Source organism: Panthera tigris, chromosome A1 (genome assembly GCF_018350195.1).
Source record: "Panthera tigris isolate Pti1 chromosome A1, P.tigris_Pti1_mat1.1, whole genome shotgun sequence".
NCBI classification, from domain to species: domain Eukaryota; kingdom Metazoa; phylum Chordata; class Mammalia; order Carnivora; family Felidae; genus Panthera; species Panthera tigris.
The window spans coordinates 163,609,468-163,634,144 of record NC_056660.1 but is presented as its reverse complement, the minus strand read 5'-3'; the positions used below and the strand labels follow the sequence as shown (position 1 = coordinate 163,634,144).

Below are 24,677 nucleotides of genomic sequence, written 5' to 3'. Positions count from 1 at the left end.
TCAATCTACTATCTGTTCTCAATCTTTGCTTATGAATTCTATGCTTAGTTTTCCCATGCAATTGGTTTCTGTCATCATCCCTCTGTACATTCAGAATGGAGTGGGGAGCCTTCCTGGACAGAGTCTCCCCATTTTGAACATTCACCACCATGCTGGTAAATTCTATAGTGAAGACTATCTCTTCTTAGATTTTGTTGAGTTTTAGTTTTCTTTTTAATAATGATATAGTCAATCCATCAAAATAATGTTATACCAAATCTGATCTCATCTATATTTTTTCTTCCTAAAGTAGAAAACTCTCAAGTTGCTTAGTGAAGTGCTAAATGCTTTATATTGACAGACTACCGCTGTTCAGCAATCTATATTTACAGCCTGCCAAAACGAAAGCCATAGTTGGATCTTCTTTGTTGTTCGCAGTATTTTAAATTACAAATGATGTTGATTTTAATCATCTTTGCTCTATTCACTCACAAAGCTCGATGCTGCACAAATCAGCTCTCAGATTCAGTATAAAATACTTTTTATTGGGTTTAGCACTTGCATAGCACTTACACCTTCAAAATACTTTGTAAACATTAACTAGTCAATCCTCACCAAGAAAGAAATAAGAAAAATATCTTGATGTACTAAGAGGTGTATGTAAAACAGGTCTTAAAAAAAGAGATGTCCTATAGATTGAATTTGAAGGCAAGATATTTAGTTAGCTGTTTATTTTCAGCCAATAGAGTATATTTCAGGAAGTAATTGTCAGTTCTTCACTTTCCATTGTGAAAGAATGTGTAATTTGTGAACAGAATGTGAATAGAGCACACAATTTCAATTTTAGTGATCATATGAATTACATAAGTATTAATATTATTAATGACCATTAGAATTTTCCACCACATGAGGAAGTCTTAACATACTGAATGGTGCTTTGCACACTATATAAAGCAAATGTTTTGTGCTAAGTCGATAAGACTCAACTAGTCTCGGAGTACTGACATGTATAAGTTACTGCTTTTCCTGCCTGTCCTATAAGTTGCAGCAGCTTCACTTGGTACAGATGCGGGTAAGATTAACTTGGTCCAAACATAAATGAGTCCCCAAGTTCACATTAAATATACGAAATTATATAGCACAGCAGGAGCCAAACTAACATATTATTTAAAGAGTACACTATAAATTTTGTTCCTGGTTTTCTAAGTAAAATATGGCTTCTGCCTTCATTGGCTCTACTTTTCTCCCATTATTCTCTTAAGATTCTCTCATTTTAACCTGTGCTTTTAAAGGGAAACATTTGTATATTCCTCTTGGAAAAAGATACACTTACTGTAATCATGAAGAAAACTCAGTGAAGAGCCTAAGATATTATTAATGTTATATGTTGTATTGGATATTATTTTTTTATCCATGCCATAATTCAAAGGAAAACATTTGCCACCAATGTTTTTTTATAGATGCAGAAACTGAAAAAAGAAAGAAAAAGAACATATCAGAAAGAAACTACAAGGCCAGGAGTGATAGATAATTTGATATCCAATTAAGACATGGCCATAGCTCAGAAACTGAAACTTGTACTTGAAGAAATATATGTTACAAAAGGCCTGCACTATATTTTCAACAAGTAAATAATCAAATGCAACATGCTAGAGTTACAATTAAAAGCTGTATGCTTAAAAGTTTAGATTTCAACCAGGAAACGGACTGATTTATGAAATCATATTTCCAAATCCTTTGAGGATTCTTCATCAAGGACACACAAGTTAGGAACTAAAACTTGAAATGAACTACTAAGTATTCCAATTTAAAAGCTGTAGATAAAACCAAAATGATCTCACCATCTTCAAGCTCCTTTCTTTTGCGTAAGAATCATAAGATATACTTCAGATAAATTGATGGAAATATTATGCACATCCATCAGAGTTTATTGACATATCTAGGACAATCTTTAAAAATGCAAAACAAACCTCTTAACCATACAATAAGCAACAGAATTTTTACATTGGATTTTATATTGAATTAAAACTTTCAATATTATTAGCAACATTTTAATCTTGTTCAGATATCGCTGCAAAACACCGATTTCAAAGGTAGGGTCTTTGATCATTCACACATTCAGGAGACTGATGTTTCAACTATTAAAAAGTTGATCCAATAAACATTAATATTGAACTTCAAGAGAACAACATTGGATTTCTGGAAACTAATGTGTTTCTATGAATTCATTATATGACCTCTAAAGGCAAATATTTTAAAACCCCTTTAAACAATATTTCAATATTTCATGTCCACATCAATTCCTTTTCCCCAGAAGGTCATTCCTTATCAGATGTCAGCTCCTTACCATGTATTCAAGAAAGAGGTTAAATGGACCAGGTAATAAATCTGGAAATAAGAAAAAAGTAAGTGACCACATGGGATGAGGTTCCCGTGTCCCTAAAAAGTAAACGGGTAAGATTTTCTTCCCCTGTTCTCAAGGGCCTGAAATCTGACAATTTGTGATTTCTGGATTGATATTTAATTAAGTAACTATTCTTGGAAAGAACAATACTTTAAACTGTAAAATCCTAAAGCCACCAGAAAACATTATTTTTACTTGACAAATTCTTCTAGAGTCAGCCCAGTAGTTATTTAGGCTACAGATAAAAAGCGACCACTAACAAAGGCTGTTTACTCAAAGCCTGGCCATGTTTCATATAACTGGAGGTAGTTATGGCAATTTCTATTTTATAGCTTGCACATCTACTTTGATGAGAGATTGACACTGACATAATAAAATGTGAAACAGCAGGAAAATATTATAAGCCAAAGAGGTAGCCTATTTTAACAACTCACTGTCAGGAAAATTTTCCTCACATCAAACCTAAATCTCTCCATCAAGAGCTAAGTACATTTAAGGACATTCTCAGTTGTTCTACGGTTTGGCTGATTTCCTCTTTTTCTTTTGGTTAGGACTTTATATTTTCACAGTGCTTTTCCACCACATTTACTCACAAATATGCCTGAAGTTTAATACTTTTTCCCACTCTTTTACAGATCCTGATAATGAAGCACAGAGAGATTCAGAGGCATGTTCAAGGTTACCCAGCAAATTAAAAACCCAGCAGGGGATGGGCTACAGAGCACCTGAGTTTCCAGAGTGCTGCTTAACCAACTGATCCATGGGGACTCTCACTGCACAATGAGTTAAGAAAGAGGAAGAAACTTAAGCTGGAAAATAAAATGATGAAAAAAATTGCAGCTTCTTTTTCCAAAGATAGATATAAATACCACATGATGTAATGCTTGCCATCACGCTTTTAGGTAAATTTACAGACTGAGAAATCTACTCCTATCTGTCTTCATACTTTCTCACCCATTTACATCAGGACATAAAACATTAGGAAGTAGGCTCTTTATCTGATGGCTGAGATGAGCACATTCCATTGCCTCATCTCAAAGGGCCATAAACATGGAAATTTCCAGAGGAATGTCTGAGCTCCTCTGCTCAACTTCTCCTTCCCACATTGTCCTTCCCAATTGGCCTTTATGATGGAACTTGGAGAAAGAGGGAAAATATTAAAGATTTGGAATTTGAGTGTTGATGATTGGGACAATGAATTTGGAGATCAAGAGCTCTTGAACTTACACCTAAACACTAATTTGGAATGGAAGCTTACAGTCACTGGGGTGTGAAGTATGACGAGGTAGTAAAACAGCAAAATTCTCAGTTATTCCCACAAAAAGATATACTGATACTTAAGAAATATAGTCTGACATACTTCAGAAATCCAAAGCTCCCTCAGTCAATAAGCATTCTTTGAATGCCGTTAATGTGTCAAGATATGAGCTAAGTAATGGAAAAAGCCATGAGAAAGTACTATTCGGGAACAATTACCTAATTCTGTCTGGGGTGATAGAATGACACTCCAGGGTCCAGAGTGACAGAAGAAATTATATTTCAAGATGAGACTTGAAAGATAAGAGTTAGCCAGATTGAAGAGTTCAAGAAGAACTTCAAGGTATGGGAAGCAACACATATAAAGAAACTAAGGCGGGAAAGGGCATGAGATGCTGGAGGAACTGAAAAAAGTCAATAAAGTTGCAGAAGGAGACAAAGAGGTATTAGGTAAAGTTTGAGATGTAGGCAGAGACCAGATCATACCAGGCTTTGTACTTAAAAGTGAGTATTTCCCCCCACTATATTCCTGATGCCACAAGAAGACACAATATGTTTTAAGAGGTAAATAATATATTATGATTCCATTTGCATTTTTAGATAAGTCAGGCTTCTGCATGAATTTACCTGTTATCCGTGTTCTTTCCATGTCAACTTGCAAGTATTTTAGCTCTTATTGTACACAAATCCTCTCTCATGAAGAAGATGTGGCTGTTGGAAGAGTCAAGTAATTGAATGATGTCAACTTCCTTGAGTTTCTATAAGTTACCATAAATTTAGCCTCCAACTAAAATAAGCTAACTGGTATTCTCATGAAACTCAAAGTTATGCAATCATCAGCTAAGCTGAATGAAAATAAATTAGACATGGAAGTAAGACAGTCCATTTTAAAATGGCTACCCTCATAATAGGAGATTAAAATCTACATAATAAACCAGAGAGAAAATTCAGAATTATGAAGCATAATTAGTATGCAATTGATAGTCAAACCCATTAAAATGCTAAGACTAAGAAGATGCTACTGTAAATAATTTGTCATCAAAATTATACATTATTTTATCCATTTCTCCTTAGCCATATCATAGTAATCACATGTAAGTAGCATTAAATATTTAATTACAAGTAACTAATAACTTCTTCAGGCCAGCATAAGCAAGAGGTTTTTGTTACTTTGTTTTGTTTTTAATTTTAGTTTCACTTAATTTTTCTACCTTTTAAATTAATACCAAATATGTCAAGCCCAACAACCATGTTGCTAAGGAATCTACTTTAGTCCCAAGGAAAGAAGGCCTTGTTCCTTAACAGGTAAGCCTTCATCTGCTAAATCTAATTTAACAAAAACAACAAAATCTATTTAATAATCTCTGTTCCACTCAGTGACAGAAGCATAGTTCCAATCAATCTAGACTTCGTCCTAACTATACTCAGGGTTTTGTTAGGTTTAAGGGGCTTACATTCTGCCAGGGTTGGCAAAGAACCATCTATGCAAGGACTTCACTGTACATAGCACAGGTATACAAATATCAAAACCTATAGGGAAAATTAAACCATCCCTTTTCCCAACTACACAGTCTCTTCGGATACCCCTCTTCACTAATATGTTAATATAAGTTGGCCAGAGGCAAATGAGTTCATTCTGTTATTTGGGAACTTCACGGGAGTGCATGAAACTACTTTGCTCCATCTTTAGTTCTCTGACTAGACATACCTCCTAGCCACTGCCTCTCTTAAGTTCTGATGCTATCTGAGCTTTTTACAGAAAGGGAAGGGGAGGTCATATATGCCCTCAAATTCTCCTGAAACATCAGTGCTCTACTCAGGCCCATTCCTGGCAAGTACTGGCTCCGAATGCTTCTTCTTTATGGATCCGTCATCTATGTATCTACCTATTCACTCAATCTTTTGTGAAACACATTATTTCTCTTCCAATTATGCTTTCTTCTTGGAGTGTAGGATGTAAAAATGAACAATTATTCTTGGCTATTAATCTGAATCGGCAATTTGAATATCAGAACTCAAGAGTTAATGGGCTTTATTTGCTCTGCTTTCTATGGTCTCATCTCTTCTTGAATCAAAGACACTAAATGCTTAGCTGTCTGAATGCAAAAAAATTCATTAGGACAAAGAAATTAAAAAAAAATAGATAGCCATTCAAAAAGCATATACCATCACATCATTATTCTCCTCATCATCCCATATGGGTTTTATGCTTCCCCCATTAAGAAACATATAATTTATTAACTATTCAATTTGATTAGTCCTTTTATTGTCTTTATGGTTTCTAGCTTTGGAGTTTTTCATGAGATCAAACTTTGGTTTACAGAAAACAGTATGAAGTGGATTGGGGAATACTAAACTACATTAGATAATCAGTCTTTATCTCAATCCTTAAACATTAAGGAATAAAATGCAACACACCCAATAAAGGCCATACTAAGTGGATAGAGAATGTGCAGGTTTTTATAAATTGCAATCTCTTATATATTATATCATAATCTGAGTTTCTGGAAGGAAGACATCTTCAATCTTAATCATCTAAGAGGCAATATCATCTGAGAAGGGATAGGAAACATTTAATAGTTTGGAGAAAATGAAAAAAAAAGATATATTAAAAAGATATATTAAAACACCACCTTTTTGTTCCCATCAACAATGACTTCAAAATCATTCTAAATATCTACTCCTTCAATTTAATGTAAATGTCCTATTTTTCTCAGTATTCAGTACGTAATAAAAGTTATATGTTATTTTTCCTTAGCCAGTGTTGCTCTCCCAACTCTCATAAAATATGTCAGAGTTTATCCTTTGTATTGACATTGTTGTCCTGTACACCAGTCATGTGGAGTGTCATTCCAGTTGTACTTTTCTAACATTTGGGAAAGTAGAGGGCAGTGACAGGAGAGCTGGATCCCAGAGCCCTGAACAAGCAGGGGTTTTCACCTACATCTGCAACACTATCTGAACTGAGGACCTGAATCATCACTTGCTACTTCAGGATGGAGCCTTTCTTTATTATACTGATAAACATGCAAAGCATGAGAACAGACAGAGCAGACCTTGGATGACAAGCCTATCCCTGCAAATAACAGCAGCAACAACAACAACACAATAGGTTTATAAGTTCAAGGTGTACTTGGCTTTCCAATGGGTATCATTTATCTACTAATCAATCACTAATCCTTAATAAATGCAGGGAAATTGGGATGGCCTTAGCATACATTCTCTTTCACAAGACATGATTAGCAAAACCCATCAGGCAACTGTGGTTTTGACGTGGAAGCAGTCAAATTACATTGAAGTATATGGAAATGACAATCTATTTTTGATGAGATATGTATCTTCATCAGATTGATAAAAAAGATTAATATTCTTTTAATCTAAGCCATATAAAAATCTATCCATATTATGTAAGAATACATTTAAATTTCATCCCAAATCTTTGTTCTGTTCATTTTACAGGTTACCATATTTTTCATAAGTTTTATTTAAAAGAACCGAAAAATCAACTTTCTCTTCTCTCTCTCTCTCTCTTTTTTTTTTTTCCTTTTTAGGATCTAAGACATCAAAACCTTACCCAAAGGTGTTATTCTTATCAAAGACCAGTAAACAAAACCCATCCTTACAGCTGCAAGAAGGGATCTGGCTGGCCCTCAAAGATTGCTTTAAAGCACCTGAGTGAGTAGAGGGTATTCTGTAAGTGTCAAATATAAGGGAAGATTATTTTGAAAGGTTGTAAGGTAAAAATAACTTTTTAGAAACACTAGAATTATGTTGGGGCAACTTTTAGCTTTGGAAAAAATCATTGCAATACACTGTTGTGATACAACTTAAACCAGTATTTTTCAATGTATTTAATATTTAATTTCATTTTTCATCATTAGAAATCAACAGTTCTTTCTAGAGCAAAAATATACTATCTGACACTACCTTTTTTTCCCTCACCGTATGGCATACACCCACATGTGTAAGGTTATTTAAACAAATGCTTACACCAAAATGTGCAGAGTTAGCCTGTAATGAAAACAGTGAAAATATATTTTCAAGAGATTTTAAAATTCCAGGCTAGCCTCAATTTATTCAGTAAAATGTCAAAAAGAGAAAAACTTCAAATCCTTCCATTTGCTCATTCTTTTTCACACATACAGAAAAAGGAAATAAAGTTACTCTAAACCTAATACATATGCAATGCTTGTTTCCTGATGCTGATGGTCAGCCATAACCAGGGACCCGGTTATGTTACTTACTGTGCTACATATCTGGTAATGCTGCCATGTTGTCAATGAGCTTTAGGACTGACAGTAATTTTCTTTTCAGGTTCAGTCTTATGATGCTTTCCTATAGGAATAGGTTCTATCACAGGAGCAAATTATTCAAATCTAATTTAACAGACTCAATAATTCTCCTCAGTTTTATCTTGGGCATTCTGTATTCCTTTCCCTATACCTAGTGGCTATGTAACAATTCAATTACCAAGGTTCTTCATCCAGAAAGTGCAGTTGATTTCCGGTAATTCTTATTCTGTTTGATTTCTTTTTTTCTCCTAGTTTAACACATGCCAGTTGGTGTTGACTGAGTTAAAAATCTTGAAATAAGCCTGGCACTGTGTCAGTATGTAGGCTAAGAAATGAAAAAAGATTTAATAAAATACACACTAGAAATGGAAAATAAGATTAGTGGTGACATTTCTTGTCATGAGGGCATTTTTCGTCTGTGCACACAAAATAAAACAAGCTCAATGTAACTGAAGAAAAGAGGGGAGAGAGAGATGATATAAATTGAGAGATGAAAAGGTAGAGGGTGAGTGTAAAGAAGCATGTTGAGAGCACAAAGAGTCAGCTGGCAAGAAACAGCAGCTCCAAGAACCTCAGAAGGTAAAACTCCAATTAGCAGATCAAGTGCATAAAAAGCAAGTTTCCTAATGAAAGAGCAAGAGCATAAGCAACTTCAAGGAAGATTAAAAGTACAGTAAGGTGATGAAAGTATGGAAGCCCTTAGGGATTATTAGGAGTTTTAGGGAATTACAATAATGAGAAAATTGTAAGGGAAAAGTCCTTATATATTCTTTCATGAAAGAAAACCATCAGTCAGAATCTTGTCTGCATGGATATTAGAATCAGATTCTTGTTCTTCAAGAACAGGGTGTCTTCTGGTCAGATTTAGGGTCATTTTACCGCATTTCTCTAAATAATCCTCTCAGATAAAATATGCAAGTATATATATTTACACCTATACATACATGTAAAAAGTTGAACTCAAAACTCAAAGAGTCCTTGAAAATAGACTTCATGCTGGAACTTCATGAAACTTAGTAGTAATCTGAAATAGTCTAAGAAATTTGTTAATAAATTCCCATAAATTTTATAGGTATATTAGTTATGTCTGCAAATAATTCAGTAGTTATCAGCAATTATCTGGTTAAAATATCCAATACAAGATGTAAATTTAGATGAATCAGAGAGATATATATTTGGAGAGGAGGCCTGAGCAAACTCAATTTATCAGTATTGATTAAATGAATTAGACAGTGGGTTTCTACCTAATATTTGAAAAGTGCCTACAGGTCTTTGAAAAGATTCCCTTTAGGAATCTGAAATTTAGGTAAGAGAAATACATATAATTAACGTTTTTGGAACTTGTCTACCCTATTTTGTGTTCTTGTACTCCATAAGGAGTCTTGATAGACTTCTTGAGAAAGAGCACTGTACACTTAGATATATACTCATAAAAAAATAAAACTAACAGCTATTCAGCCCTTACTATGAGAAAGGGGTCTTTAATGTCCATATTTTGCAGATGATAGAACACAGGGCTGGGAAGCCACCTCACTCTTCTATCTTCTTTATGTTTAGATTTCCACTGGATTTATGTCAAGTACTTCTACATGTCAATAAGAAAAAAACTCATTAGAAAAACAGTCAAAACATAAGGATAGACAATACCCAGGAAAAATATAAAGTTGAAAAGCTGATCAGCACTATCAATAATCAAGGAAGTGGAAATTAAGATAATAATGTAATAATTACTAGAAAATACTTTTAATAGATTGTATCTGGTTTGGCACTGGCAGAGACAAATGACCACTTATATGTTGTTGATAGAGAAAGGCACTGTGGCAAGATGTATCAAACTCAAAAGTGAGAATGATGGTGAACCATTTATTCTTTTTCTAGGAACATATGTTAGAAACAGGTACTTGTGTACACAGACAGATGAAAGAAAATTCACCAGAGTACAGTTTATTAATAGCAAAAATATGAACAAATTGCTCAGTCATGAGGGAATTATAAATAAAATTATATCATATTGCTACTATCGAAAACTCTGAGGTAATTAAAAAGAACAAGATAAATCATATGAAAAGAACTCCAAGACATATTTTAAATGAAGGGGAAAAAAATCAAGTATTAATATATAGATAAGGAAATTGCATTGTTACGTCGCAGAAGGAAATAGAATTTGCTGCTGTGAGCTTAAAAGTAGGCTTGTCTGTTTTAATTCTATATACTTCTGGGTTTCAGAATAACTTACAAAGTGTTTCTGTATTACTCATGTAATTAAAAAGTAACACAAATATAAAATTCTTCATGGGTCCTATATTTCTCTCAAGGAGTTATGGGACTCAAGTATACATCAAAAATTGTGTGAATTTTTATACCTATTTTGTATTTATGTTTTAAAAAGTTTTAATAAAATTAAAAATTCTCCAAAAATATAATAAACCCCTCTATATAGGTAAGAACAGCACATTTGGAATCAAAAAATTTTGCACTTACTTTTTATATAAACTTCTATAAAAATACCTTAAAATCTGAACTTCAGGTTTCCCTATGCAAAATCCTATCTTTCCTGTTTGACTTCTCATCTCCATAATCGCATCTACCTAACTCAACTTTTGGAGCTACTGCAAAATACAAAGGAATTCTATAAAATTCACTTTGCAAACAACACAGCATTTTGTATACTGATTGGGCAAGTGTACATACTTAGTTAAGCTAAGACCACTGGGGAAAAATATATAACAACCAACATTTTTTTGTTGTTGCTTTTAATGTAACTCACTATGCAGCTATACTAGAGTTCATAAACAAAACTCAAGATTCAGCTACTTATACTTAATCTTTTACCTCTAAAAATATTATCATCAAAAAATAGTTATAAACTGAAAAGAAAGCCATCAGAATTATTTCAGAAGTCAATACTGAAGTTTCATTGCATGCCTATAATTGAAAAAGGCTTTGTAAGACTAAAAGAAGACAATTCAAATGTTTTTACTCTCAAAACACACAAGGTTGATTAGTAGCTTGTTGTAATTATTGTACGAATGTTCAGAGACAGGGTAATTAGAAGAAATAGAAACTGTATTTCTGTGTCATTTTAGAAAAATTCAATTAAAATCATTCCCAAAACTGAACAAATGTTTAAATTTAAAACTGCTTAGGTTAAAAAAATTTATGTCAAATAATTAAGATAGAGGACAGACAGAGATATGATAGATACATACATGCAACCAAAGAAATGCACTATAAAGATGGATGCTCATAATTACATTAAATTAAACAAAAAAAACCAGATTTGTTTCTCCAACATTTACCCAGAATTTTTTTTACAGAAAATAACTTCACTAATAAGCAACTTAGTGGCTTGAAAGTTAACATGCACAAATACTTCTGATGGTAGAACATGAAATGTTTACTTTAGAAAGTGACAGTTAGCTCATGAAAGAGAAAGAGAAAAGGAAGACACAGTAAGAAAATGATTTAGATTGAAGGTTATAGCAGCTGTGCAAATAAAGAAAATGGTGCAATCAACAGTTCACATCCTCCTGATGGATCATTGAAAAAGCTCTATGTAAATAATTTTGACGTTCAAGCTCCTGTAGAAAATAATACAGTAAAAAAATGCAAGCAAGAAGCTATAAAGTATGAAGAATCTTGCAGTCACTTTTCCTCCAGCAGACACAGGCCACTGATCAGCTGATTTATGTATTGAAAAAAATAACTCTCAGGATTAATGATTTTTTTTAAATGACAAAGAACTACGACCTTTGGTGGAAAACTTAGTAAAGGTGGTATAGACAATATGTTCTGTTGGATCATGGGTAGTATGCAAATGACAACATGATGGCTCAGACTTTAGCCTGGATGCTAACTCAAGTCTCCAAATGGAGAAATTTCTCTCACCTCAAGATTTTTTAATAAAATAAAGTAACAAAAGTTAATGGCCTGCCAGATGTTCACCACAGGGAGTTTGCTTCACGGAAATTGAAGAAGGAACTTAATTTTGAATTTATGGGAACATTGCCCCGTTTTTCCTTGTTTGTCCCACATTGCTTTTCAGCTTTGTTGACCAATGCCAGAAGCGCCACAATGGGACTCTTTCAGTGCTATTCATCTGCATTAGAACAAGATGTGTTTGTCTTTCCCTTTAGTTTTTTTTTTCCTTGCCAAGGTACAGCTAGAAGTAGTAATAACATTATCCTGAAACTGACAATTGCTCTGACAATTTGTGATCAGCTCAACAGAAAGTGAATCAAATGAACCAATCAAGGTATCTTAAAGCACAGTCAGTTACTCAAGCTATAGCATTCTGTGACACAAGGCACTTTATTTTTCAGCTTTTAGATTTAGAGCATTGTATGTGTATTGTTCACTTCTCAAGCATTTTTGAAAAGGAAATGAAATTGAAACGTTGTACTTGGGTGGTCTCCAAGAGTATGTAAAGATAATATTGGAGGAATCAACCTAAGTAGTCTTAGGTTGGGGCCCTATGTGTGGTTGCCATTGGAGAGAGTTGAAGTAAGAACAAGGAGGGGAAGGAAAGGAGGGGAGTTGAGAATGAAGGAATAAAAGTAATCGGCTATTCCTTCAATTATAGAACCATATTTATTAATTATTTAATGTGTGTTTTTGACATCTATCTATATGTAGAATTCTGCACAAAAGCTAGATTCAGTCTCTACTCTTTTCTTCAGCGGCTCCCAATCTTTGAAGTACAAATAGATGCCTTAAGAACTTGTTAGAATTGTGGACTCCCTGACCCCACCTATAGAGAACTTACATTTTAGAAGGTACTTAAGAAGTCGGAAGACTTCTTAAGATGGTGCATGAACTAATACTTGCAAAATGCTCCTTTAGAGTCTTATGAGAAAAATAATAAAATCTATAATTTTACCTAAAAAACCACTGTGGGTGGCTCTTTTACCTGATATCAACAAAAAATAAACTAAATTTTTAAACTGAATATTATAATAAGTATATTATGACTAGCTCAAAGAGAAAATAGAAAATAAATACTTGTTGAATGTACAAGTGAAAGCATAAATGTGCAAACAGATTTACCCAACATGTGTTCTCTGGATACTCAAATTTTCTAACCTGGAATAAGAACCCGACTTAAAACTGATTAGCCTTTGGGGCCCTGGGGTGGTTCAGTCAGTTGAACGCCCGGCTGTTGGTTTCAGCTGACAGTCCAGAGCCTGCTTCGGATTCGCTCTCATTCCCTCTCTCTCTGCCTCTTCTCCACTCGCACTCTCTCTCTCTTTCTCTCTCAAAATGAATAAATAAACTTAAAAAAAACGAATTAGCCTTCCTCACAATGTACAATTTAAATCCAGTTGTTGTGTTACCTTAAAGCACAGTAAGCAAAAGAAATGCATCAGTGGATGGTATATACAAAGTGGCTTATGTGTCTCCATTGGAAGATATTAGTCTAATGCATTCACCCTTGTTCACTGGTGGTGAAAGCAACAAAATGCTCAGTATCCATCACTGAAATAATACAAAGAGAATGGAAAATATATAATTTACCTAATTTTTACTTCTTAAGGGCAGTTTTTCCCAAACTTCAATCATTTGTAGAATATCTTCATAATTCTGCCATATCCTTGTAAGACGTGTCAATGTATCATGAAAAGGAACATAGGGGCACCTGGGGGGCTCAGTCAGTTAAGCATCTGACTTAGGCTCAATTCAATATCTCATGGTTTGTGAGTTCAAGCCCCACATCAGGCTCTGTATTGACAGCTCAGAGCATGGAGCCTGCTTTGGATTCTATGTCTCCCTCTCTGCCCCTCCCTGGCTTGAGTTCTCTCTCTCCCTCTCCTTCTCTCTCTCTCTCCCAAAAATAAAATAAACATTAAAAAAAAGAAACAGAATGGAGATATTTGCTATAGATGCTACCTATTTTATTTCACACTTATTCCAGTTATCTCATGAAATCTCTGGTTTATCTTGCTAGCTGTTATTTCCCTACCCCAAATTTAAATTTAAAATCTCAGTTATTAAAGTTAAAAAGTGTTTGGTTTACCTAAAATTAACTTATGTTCTGGTAGTGGTTGATTCACTGCATTTTGAGATTCCATGCTCAGACAGTCCCAATCTAAGAAGTACGCAGTTCCTCAAATAATCTCACGCTCACCTATGAACGAAGGACTAAGTTTTTCCACGTACAGGAAATTCTCAAAATGTTTAAAATACTTAAACTTTAAAGAGCCAAGTATTTACTATCTCTTCCCAATGGTCTCTGACAAGGAGAATATGTTAAGTGGTGACATTAAATGACTTTGTTTCCAACAGGCCCTTCTTCTCCCCTACCCCGAAACACTTCCAAAATTAAGCCTGTGTTGAAGGAGAAAAACCCAGGCAATCCCTAGCATCACTCTCTATGTTATAGAGGGGAAAAAATTAAAAAGATATGATTCAATTTACCAAGGTAACTCAGACTACAATGAGATGGCCATTATTCCTAAATTATCAACATAATCATCTCCATCTATATGTTTGCCTAAGGAGAACTGTCCTTAGCGTGATGGGTCATATTTTCTAATTTGGTTAAGTCTACTTTGTATGTAATTTATTTTATTGTGTTAAGTTTTACATAAGTTATTTTTATTTTATGCCTGATTTGGGGGCTTAGAAGAAAATAGATCATTGCTAAAGTGCCATTAACTATAAAAGAAGGTTATGTATGTTGCTATTTTTTATCACAGGGGAGAAACTCAGGGGTCAGAAAGAAAGGATTGCCCTCAACCTTCAAAACTTTCTGAAATTTATCTTGATACTGAAAATATACTTGCATCTATAGGCATTTGAGCATTTGAGAAAAGTTTAAAACAGCAGCATTTTTGCTCCAAATTCATTTATATTTAATTTCAAAATAATAAATTAGGTTCATTGAGAAAACTAAATAATATATTATCAGCACTTTGCCCATACGGTGAATTAGGAAATGAATGCCTAACTGACCATGATCTCTTTGAAACTTTTGCTATTTTTTTATATTCACTCACAATGGAAATTTAATCTCATAAGTGATCTACCCCTTCTACTTGTCTTTCCAGAGGTAACAACTGTTCTGCTTTGTCCACAGTATACCATGAAATAGAGGGATAAAACTTACACATTACTTGTGTGATTAAAACTCAATATAAATAACTTTATCAAGTTAACAAAGTATTTGGTTTTCAGCCAAGATGGAAATACACTAATAAAGTTTGTGATGAAGAGTATTTTAATTTTAGGTTTAGAATGATTTTACATTAACCTCTCTACTTAATGTATACTAACATCCATATCCACTCCCAGAACAAGTAGTCCAGAAGGCCACAGTTTCCTTGGAGGAACAAAAGCAAAAAAATTATTAAATCAAAAATATAATGTAGAGATGCATGGCGTAATGAAAGAAAGGGCACAAAGTAGACATGGCAGTGAAGAGAAAAATAACTGTCCAACATATGAGATGCCCTAGGAAGGTCACTATATTGAATACATATCTTTTCTTATGATTACCATATAATGCTAATAGCAAGTATAAATTCATACAAGCAACCATATGACAGGCTATACTAAGTATTTTACACACAATATTTTAGTTCATCTTTGTAAATGCACAATATAGTAATACTCTCATATTACAGGCAGTAATACTCTCATATTGTGTAAATGCACAATACAGTAATACTTTCATATTGTAAAAGCTAACATTTACAGAAATTAAGTAAATACCAGAGCCTCCCAGCTAGTTAGTAATGCAATCAGAACTTAAACTAGATTTGTCTGATTGTAACACTTGGAACTCTTGGCCACTAAGCTCACATCACTTTGTGAGCAAGTCCTCCAGAAACTGTGAGCAGAGTATAAAGCTGACTGTTCCAAACCTTATATCCCTTTGAAATTTTGAGCTTTATCACTTAAATTCCTGTGAATGCTGCCTGTACACAAAAACAACAATAGTAAATGTTTATGTTAATGCTAAAGCTTTGGAACCCGTCCCAAAAAATTAGAGTAATATTTTCATACTTTCCATAGAGATAATGACATGTATCCTCTGGTTTTATGTACCACTATGATACCGCTGCAGTTTGAGACTGTCAGCTAAATGATGTATGAAAATTACAAAAATACATATTATTAAAGAAAATAAAAATTTAAAGACAAGAAACTTTAAAAAGAGGAAAACTTAGGTGAAATATATTTGAAATCATGAATGAAGTTAGTAAAGTGCCTTACCAATTATGGCATTACCAATCATGTTTTTGTTTTTCTATGGAATAGTAATACATGAATAAAATTTTTAAATGGTACACATGCATTTCCACACAGATTAGTCCCAATCCCCTTAAGCAAAAGAGTCTACTGGAATTATTACTCCCCCAGTTTTCTGAACCACTTCAATGAGTCTGGGGGATGCTGCAGGTATAAGGAATCTATTTAACCCCATCCTTTTAATATGTGGATAGAAGAGTAGAAATACATGTCCTTCAGGATCTTGGTAATTTTTGAACATGTGAAGCAGTTACACAAGCACCTGGCTGAAACTTGCTAAAAATGCAAAGGAGAACGTAAGCGTGAGATACATCAACTTTCAAGTCAGTAAGGGGTGGTTTGAAAACTTTACAATGTAATGCACATTGCATAATATAAAAATTCTAAGAGAATCTGCCCTAGCACATTACACCACTTCAGCGGTAATTCTTGAACAACCAACAGCGATCTCAGAGAAAAGTCACCTATGTGTGTATATGTGTGTTTACATGTGTATGTGTGTTTGCTTAACTAGTGTTCTGGTTTTGGTGAGATAGATTTTTTTTTTGTTAATTTATTTTGAGAGAGAGAGGGAGAGAGAAAGTATGAGCAGGGGAGGAGCAGAGAGAGCAGGAGAGGGAGAGAGAATCTCAAGCAAGCTCTGCACTGTCAGCATGGAGCCTGAGGTGGAGGTCAAACCCACAAACTGAGTTGAAACCAAGAGTCGGACACCTAACCAACTGAGCCACCCAGGCGCCCCAATAGATAAATTTAAAACAGATTTCTAACTCAATGATCTAGTTTATTTTGGAAGTTGATTTTTTCCAGAATTTTTATTAAAGTTTAATTTTTAAAACCACATTAAATGAAATTTTTCTGTATTCTCTTGGTCTAGTCAACTATAGTTTTGCCACACGCTATGCTTCTTAGTAGTGTAATAACTATGGCTGGCAATGGATCACTGTACAAAAAATAAATGGCAGGATGACACAGCATGCTTAGTAGATGTGGAACACAGATTTGGACCCAAGATTTTTAGGATGTAATCAATTATATGATTCACAGCATCCAGGAGATAATAATAAACCACGGACAGTCAGGACATTCTTTCCCTTCCATACTTGATTTCTCATCCAGTCTCAAAGTGTCTGGAGTCATCACTGACGTCTCCCTACTTCAGGTCACATATTTAATAATCAAGTCCTGTAGTTCCACTGTCATGGATCTCTCAGATCAATTTCTTCCTTTCTACTCTCATTGCCACCACCATATTTCAGACCTGCATTACCACAATCTGTTCTGTCACAATACAGGCTTCACGCTAATCAATCCTGAAAATGCCATCAGGTTAATCTTCATAAAACGTAATTCTGGACATGTCACTCACCTGTTCAGATAGTCACAACAGCTCCCCGATGCCTAGAGAGTAAAATCCATACTTCTTAGCTCAGAATTCAAAGGGCCTCCTGTATTAAGATTATTGGTGGATGTTTAGTTCCTTCTTAGGTGATAGGACCATTTTTTACTTTTGCGCGTATAAAGTAACAGGCACAGAAATTTACACATAGAAGCCTGTATTCATGCTTATAGGGTCTATCATGGCTCATATATCTACCTTTCTTAACTCTAACATTTCATTATCATAGGATTAAGTTTTCTTATTTTTTAATTTCCTCTGGACTATAATATTCATTACATCAGAAAGTTTCCAACCATAGCTTTTCAGAATTAAGTATCAGAGACAGTTTCTCAAAAGTAGCTATCACTATTTACTCTATATCGCTGATATGAGACATAGAAGAAAAGATATTCCTTTACTTACCTGTAGACCATAAAGCCTGTGGGATCAGAGATTGACTCTAATCTTGAGTCTTCTTCAATCCATCTTTACTTCTTTCTCCAGTTTCTCAGGAATCTTGTATAAATCTGACAAATGTGTTTGCTAATTTCTGAATGCCCTGTCACAGAACAATTAGGTAAAAGAAAAAAAAAAGGGTCAAATGATGTTTTTAAAGGCCATGTTTGAACTAACTGTGTTCTTTTGCTCTGAGTTTGACTATAGGGCTGCATTAACAGTCCACTTATTCAGGAGTTGTTTATCAATGCTGCCTCTCTCTGCACAGAGAATGATTACAGGTGAATCTCCACGTGGGTAATTTAGATGGGAGCTCACTTATCAGACCACTTCTGTTCAATTCAGAACTAAAAATACTTTTGGGGCTCCATAAATGTTAAATAGCACAAAGAATAGTAATAACTAACCTCTTGTTAGTACATATGTTCCTGAGTACACATTCTTAATTTTTTTCCAATTATCATTCAAGAACATTTCAGTTCCCTTTATTCAAGACTGTTATTCAGGCTCTTCTGGAAATGTTTTATTCAGGTTGCACATCTCTCCTCCACAATTTTGATTTAGAATTCAGCTCTCTGATAATGAGCTGAAATTGGGGTCTGAAAGAGAAAAACACCATTTTCTTAAATAATGCTACAGGCATACGTTGTCTTAATCTGGAAAAAAAATGAAACCCTGAAATATTTTTCTGAACTGTTAAAATGCTTGAGTTTTGAAAACAGAGAAGAAAAGCAAATTACAATACAATTCAACTATGTTTTTTAAATATCCATGATCACATCTGCAACATTACAGCATGATGATATGAGTAACATCAAAAACTGGCCTGAGAGCATTTTAGTGGTGTTCTCCAGGCAAACGTGCAATCTGACTAGACATGCATTGTGGGTATAAGTAAAAAACAGAAAATACCTTCTTTTGTGGTGGTGACAGTTGCTGTTATTGTTGTTGCTGTTGATAATAAAGAAAAAGGCCTGCTCTCAGTAGGACAGCTGTGATCAACCCTTTCCCTGGGCTGTAGTATATTCTCTGGTTCATACCTGAGGACAGTTGGGGCAACCTCTTAAGCACTGTAATGAGATCTGAGCAAAGATGCTTTCACAATGAATCAGCCCTGTTTATCCCGAGCTCAGAGAATTGGGGCAACTCATCGTGAGACCTCCCTGTGTTTCACTGTAGAACAGGCTGTTTTGCTTTGACTCTTTCATAAACCCAAGTCTAACACATATCTACTTGGCCATTCTTGAAATAAAAACAGCTAGTCCTGGAGCATCTGATTACTGTAAGTTCAGAGAGCTTTGAGGTTCCAGCTGAGGCAACAGGGAGCTCACAGCTGAATGACTGCTGGCTAATGGAGAAGTCAAAGGACACGGTGGGCACAGGAGCAAAGTCAAACGAGTGTCTCGGTGGGGAAATGTACCAACCCTACAATGACTTGCCCAGGAAATAAGGATACATCTGGAGCCACCTTCCTTTTAAATGACCACCATGACAAGAGCTGTTAAGTATTAAACAGGTGTGTGCTGTTCGTGATTGCATTTGGATCTCCCAACTTAGTGGTGTCAGTAGAACTAATGACTGAGACAGATAAAGTGGCATACTTCCTGCATGGATTAAGATTCTGTGTGAAAGCCAAAATAAAGTGCTGCACACCTGCCACATTTGAGGAAACATAGTCATAATTCCTAAGATGCTTATCTAAACTTTCTGGTCTTAAATTCTCAAATGGATCAGCTCAAAAAGATTTCAGATATTTGGAAGTTAGAGAAAATCACAAAAACTCTTCAGGCATATATCAGTTCCAAATCTCTCATGCAGGAGAGCTTCAAAATTACATTTGCTCTTATTCCTGCATTTGTGATCTGATAAGAGCACTGACATATATTAATTGCTGCAAAATGAAACAAAACAATGACCAAGAATGAATAAAGCATTGGTTTAAAAATATCCCTCATTCCAATGCTCAGTACTTGAATTTGTTACATTTGAGAATATATACATAAACTGTTATGTGGCTGGTGAAATAAAAACTTGCCAAGTATTTTGAAATTTCCCTTAAGAATGTTAAGCTACCTTGTAAACATGATCTTTTCCACTTTTTCCTTCTATAAGCATATGACTGTATTTCAGCTTTTTCTGACATCTTCTCAGTAATTCAAAAAAATCATCTATTCAAGATGTTTTGCTAGGCATTATACAGTATAAAATTATAAAAAAGACATTAGTCCATATCATCTAAAAATGTATTTTATGAATGAAAATTACATGCTTTGAAAACACAAATATAATATATAAAGTGCTAAATGGCATAAGAGAGATACAAAATGATTGGAGGAGTGAAAAAATATTTAAATTAAAATTTCTATTTTGTTGGGTGCCTGGGTGGCTCAGTCGGTTAAGTGTCCAACTTTGGCTCAGGTCATAATTTCACCACTCGCCGGTGCGAGCCCCCCGTGGGGCTCTGTGCTGACAGCTCAGAGCCTGGAGTCTGCTTCGAATTCTGTCTCCCTCTATCTCTTCCCCTCCCTCACTTACACTCTGTCTCTGTCTCTCTCTCTCTATGTCTCTCGAAAATAAAAAAAAGTATATATATATAAGTATATATATATATATATATACATATGTATGTGTATATATATATATATTTTTTTAAATAAAAGATTTTATTAAGATACATCTTGGAGAAATAAAAGAATTTCAACAGAAATAAAAGTTAATGGCTTTTCAGAAAAAAGAGAATATTTTAAGCCACATTAAAATGGACATAATAAAAAAATAAAAAATAAATAAAAAAAAAAATAAAAAAAAATAAAAAAAAATAAAAAAAATAAAAATAAAAAATAAATAAATAAACATTAAAAATAATTTTAAAATTAGTGATAAAAAAAAAAATAAAATGGACATAATAGAATGAAGTCACCTTTGTGGATGGGTTAGGGGCTCAGATTGCCTGGAACAAAGGGTACATAAAGAGAAAGTAGTTGATTAAAATGCAAAGGACAATGGGAGTAAGATCACAGAAACCTTCAGCCATATTAATGAGTATGAAATGTGTTTCCATAAGCTGTGGAGAATTATTAACATGAACTTTTGACTAATTCATTTTATTATTTTATTTGGCAAGTAATACATAACAATGTGACATTAGAAAAAATAAATAATATTACATGATATCTCACCACGGTTAACCTTTTAGTGTACACTGTTTTCAAATATTTGCAAACATGAGACCATACTAAGCATCATGTTAAGTTACCTGCTTTTTAAATTATATATGTATATATATTTAATGCATAATGAAAGTCTTTGCAGAACACATTTCTTTTCGTGTCTTTCTTTTAAATAACTGCATAAAAGTGTATTTATTGAATGTATCCTAATTTATATAACCATTTCTATATTTTTATACATTTACATTGCTTTTTATAATCATTACAAACAAGTATCACAAAAATAAATATATATTGAGTACCTACCATGTGCCAGACACTATTCTAGATAATTTTCATAAAACGGAATAAAATAGGGGCGCCTGGGTGGCTTAGTCAGTTAAGCGTCTGACTTGGGCTCAGGTCATGATCTCACAGCTCTTGAGTTCAAGCCCCACGTTGGGCTCTGTGCTGACAGCTCGAAGCCTGGAGCCTGCTTCAGATTCTGTGTCTCCCTCTTTCTCTGCCCCTTCCCCACTTCTTCTCTGTCTCTCTCTCTTTCTCTCTGTCTCTGTCTCTCTCTCAAAAATAAACACCTAAAAGAACAAAAAACAGAATAAAATAGACTAATGTGCTCCCATGTAACATAACATTTTGTATTTACAATAACATCTCTGTACATGCATCTTTAGCATTAATTCACTTATATTTTTATAAATTTTTTAATGTTTATTTATTTTTGAGAGAGAGAGACAAAGTGCGAGTGGGGGAAGGGCAGAGAGAGAGAGGGAGACAGAATCTGAAGCAGGTTCCAGGCTCTGAGCTACCAACACAGAGTCTGATGTGGGGCTTGAACTTGTCAACTGCGAGATCATGACCTGAGCTGAAGTCGGACACTCAATTGGCTGAGCCGCCCAGGCACCCCAATTCACTTGTATTTTTACAATAATAAATGCTGGATGCAAACTTTCAATGCCAATAGAATTGAATATTTTTAAGAATATCTATATTCTTAAATACAAGCCACAAGCTTGTATTAGAGTATATTTCTGCCTATACCACTGATAAAGTACAGTATTACCAAGATTTTTGTTCTTTGTCCAAAAGGATGCAAATTAAATATCATTTTTATAAGGTATCTTCTTATGTTGCTAGTGATTTTCAATATTTTCAGTTTTGCTGTTACTGGTTATTCTTCTGCATGTATGAAGTGTTTATTTAGCCCTTTAACATAAAAATTTTCATTTTTTCATTTTTATGTCCTCTTTGTGACATTTCATTATAAATTAAGAACTTTGCTAAGTATATATTTATAATATTTATTAATTATATATTTTTCAAATATTTCCTCAAATATATATATGTGACATATGAGAGAAAACTAAATATTTTTTTTAACTTTTTGTGATAAATTTTACTAGAGAGATTTATGATGACTTTGGCTTTTGGTGTTATGTTTTTAAATGACTTACTAATGTCAATACTTATACAATTTATCTATATTTTGCTCTAGCTCTGTAAAACACTTCTTACACATAAGTCATCAATGAATTTATGCTGTGTGATACAGGAGTCAAATTTGCTTTCCTGAGAGGTGAGCCTCCTATCTCCATACCATTGATCAACTAATCCATCATCTACCTCAATGATTTTTCACAAATAGTAAGTTCTCTATAAAAGCATTCTTTCTCTAAGATATAGGGTGTAAAAACTTTAAAAATAGCTCATTAAGACCATTTTCCCCTTATACATTCCCAATACTTCAGTAAATCCTGTCTAGGATTAAAGCAGTAGCTACCAATTCCTTACTTATATAAGAGAATTTTGAAGTTTCTGAAGCCACCTACTAATCTATCCATAAAAGCTGATGATTCTAGGGGAGGCTGGATGGCTCAGGTCATGATGTCACAGTTTGTGGGTTCAAGCCCTGCATCGGGCTCTGTGCCAACAGCTCAGAGCCTGGAGCCTGCTTTGGATGCTGTCTCCCTCTCTCTCTGTCCCTCCCCCATTCACACTCTGTCTCCGTCTATCAAAAATGAATAAACGTTAAAAAAAATTTTTTTTAAAGGCTGATGATTCCAAAAGCCATTATGTGGTCTTTTTTTATTTCTAAACATCTTCCTTTCTAATATCCATAAGTTATTTCATTTTCTAGTATGAATACATGGCCCAAATATTTTAATGAATTCTAACTAGAAAAAAGACACTGTAGCTGCTTATCAGTAAGATTTCTGGCTGTAGTTTAAAATTCATGCTATCTGGGTAAACACTAGAACCTAACAAGCACCTCCATTTAGCCCTTAAGAAGAGGGGTCTAGTACAGCTAAGTCATGTTCTTGAAGGAGCCATTAACAATAGTACCCTCAGATCTCACGTTAATGGAAAGTAAAAGAATTCCCAAATGAGGAATGAAACTATTAAAACCAGACTCCGGAAAAATGGAGGCACATTAATTGGTTAGCCATTTTCTTTTTTTGTAACATCCAAATGATAAGGTCTTCTTTTTCCCCTCCCCTCCCAAAAGTTTATGTATAAAGACTTTCAAGTTGTATTTAAAATGTAGCTGATATAGATAGGGGTGTCTGGGTGACTCAGTTAGTTGAGCATCCAACTTCAGCTTAGATCATGATTTCACAGTTCATGAGTTCAAGCCCCACATCCAGCTTGCTGCTGTCAGAGCCCCTGCTTGGTATCCTCTGTCCTGTATCTCTGTCTCTCTCTCTTTCTCTCTCTCTCAAAAATAAATAAAATAAAAATAAATAAAATGTAGCTGACTTAGGAAAAGCTCAAATGTCTGTGCTTAAAAGACTGAATCTAGTTCAGAAGGTAAATTGCTGCAAAGGAACATATCAGAGTTACCTGGGAACTTTCCAAACCAGATACACCCCATACACACGCACCTCGTATAATGAAGAACTTCCTATGCCTCCCATTTGCCATTAAAACCACTACAAAGTAAGCCATTGCTTCTAATGGAAGTGGATCAAATTTCTGGGGTGTGCTGAGAATCATTTCCATATTAACTAAGAGACTAGGAAACACCTTTACATTAACTAAGAGTATATCATGCAATCATTCAATAAATATTTTTTTGAGCAACTACTGCCTGCTTAATACCTAGCAGGAATAAAATAGTGTGAAAAAAAATAGGCATATGATTAAATAAAACAGCAAGGTCAACATGGAGAGACCTATGATTGGTGTAAAACAGAGTATTATGGGACTATGCAGAAAGAATACCAATCCATTCTTGGCCAATCAGGGAAAGATGTCCAGTGGAATTGGTATTTATGTTGAAACCTAAATGATGAAATAAGTCAGGCAAAAAGCAGAAGAAAGTCTCTGAAGATGCAACAGCCTACATTAATGTCCAGAAGTGAGAGATTACATCATGTTTGAAGACATAAAAAGATATCCAGAATGACCAGAGTGTAGAATTCAAGTCGAAGAAAGGGAGAGGAGATTGAGAGAGGTACAGAGAGAAATGAGGCTAGAGAAGCAATAGGGCGATC

At 34.3% G+C, this 24,677-nt stretch overlaps 1 long non-coding RNA gene across 1 annotated transcript; it reads right to left on the bottom strand.

The window, feature by feature from the left end:
* Nucleotides 1–17,546: 17,546 nt before the first annotated feature.
* Nucleotides 17,547–19,021, bottom strand: LOC122231523. The gene is made up of 4 exons (XR_006208758.1): nt 18,929–19,021; nt 18,424–18,615; nt 17,984–18,119; nt 17,547–17,627 (listed from the first exon to the last, which is right to left on the bottom strand). It is a non-coding gene; the product is annotated as an uncharacterized LOC122231523 (long non-coding RNA).
* Between the last annotated feature and the right edge of the window lie 5,656 nt (nt 19,022–24,677).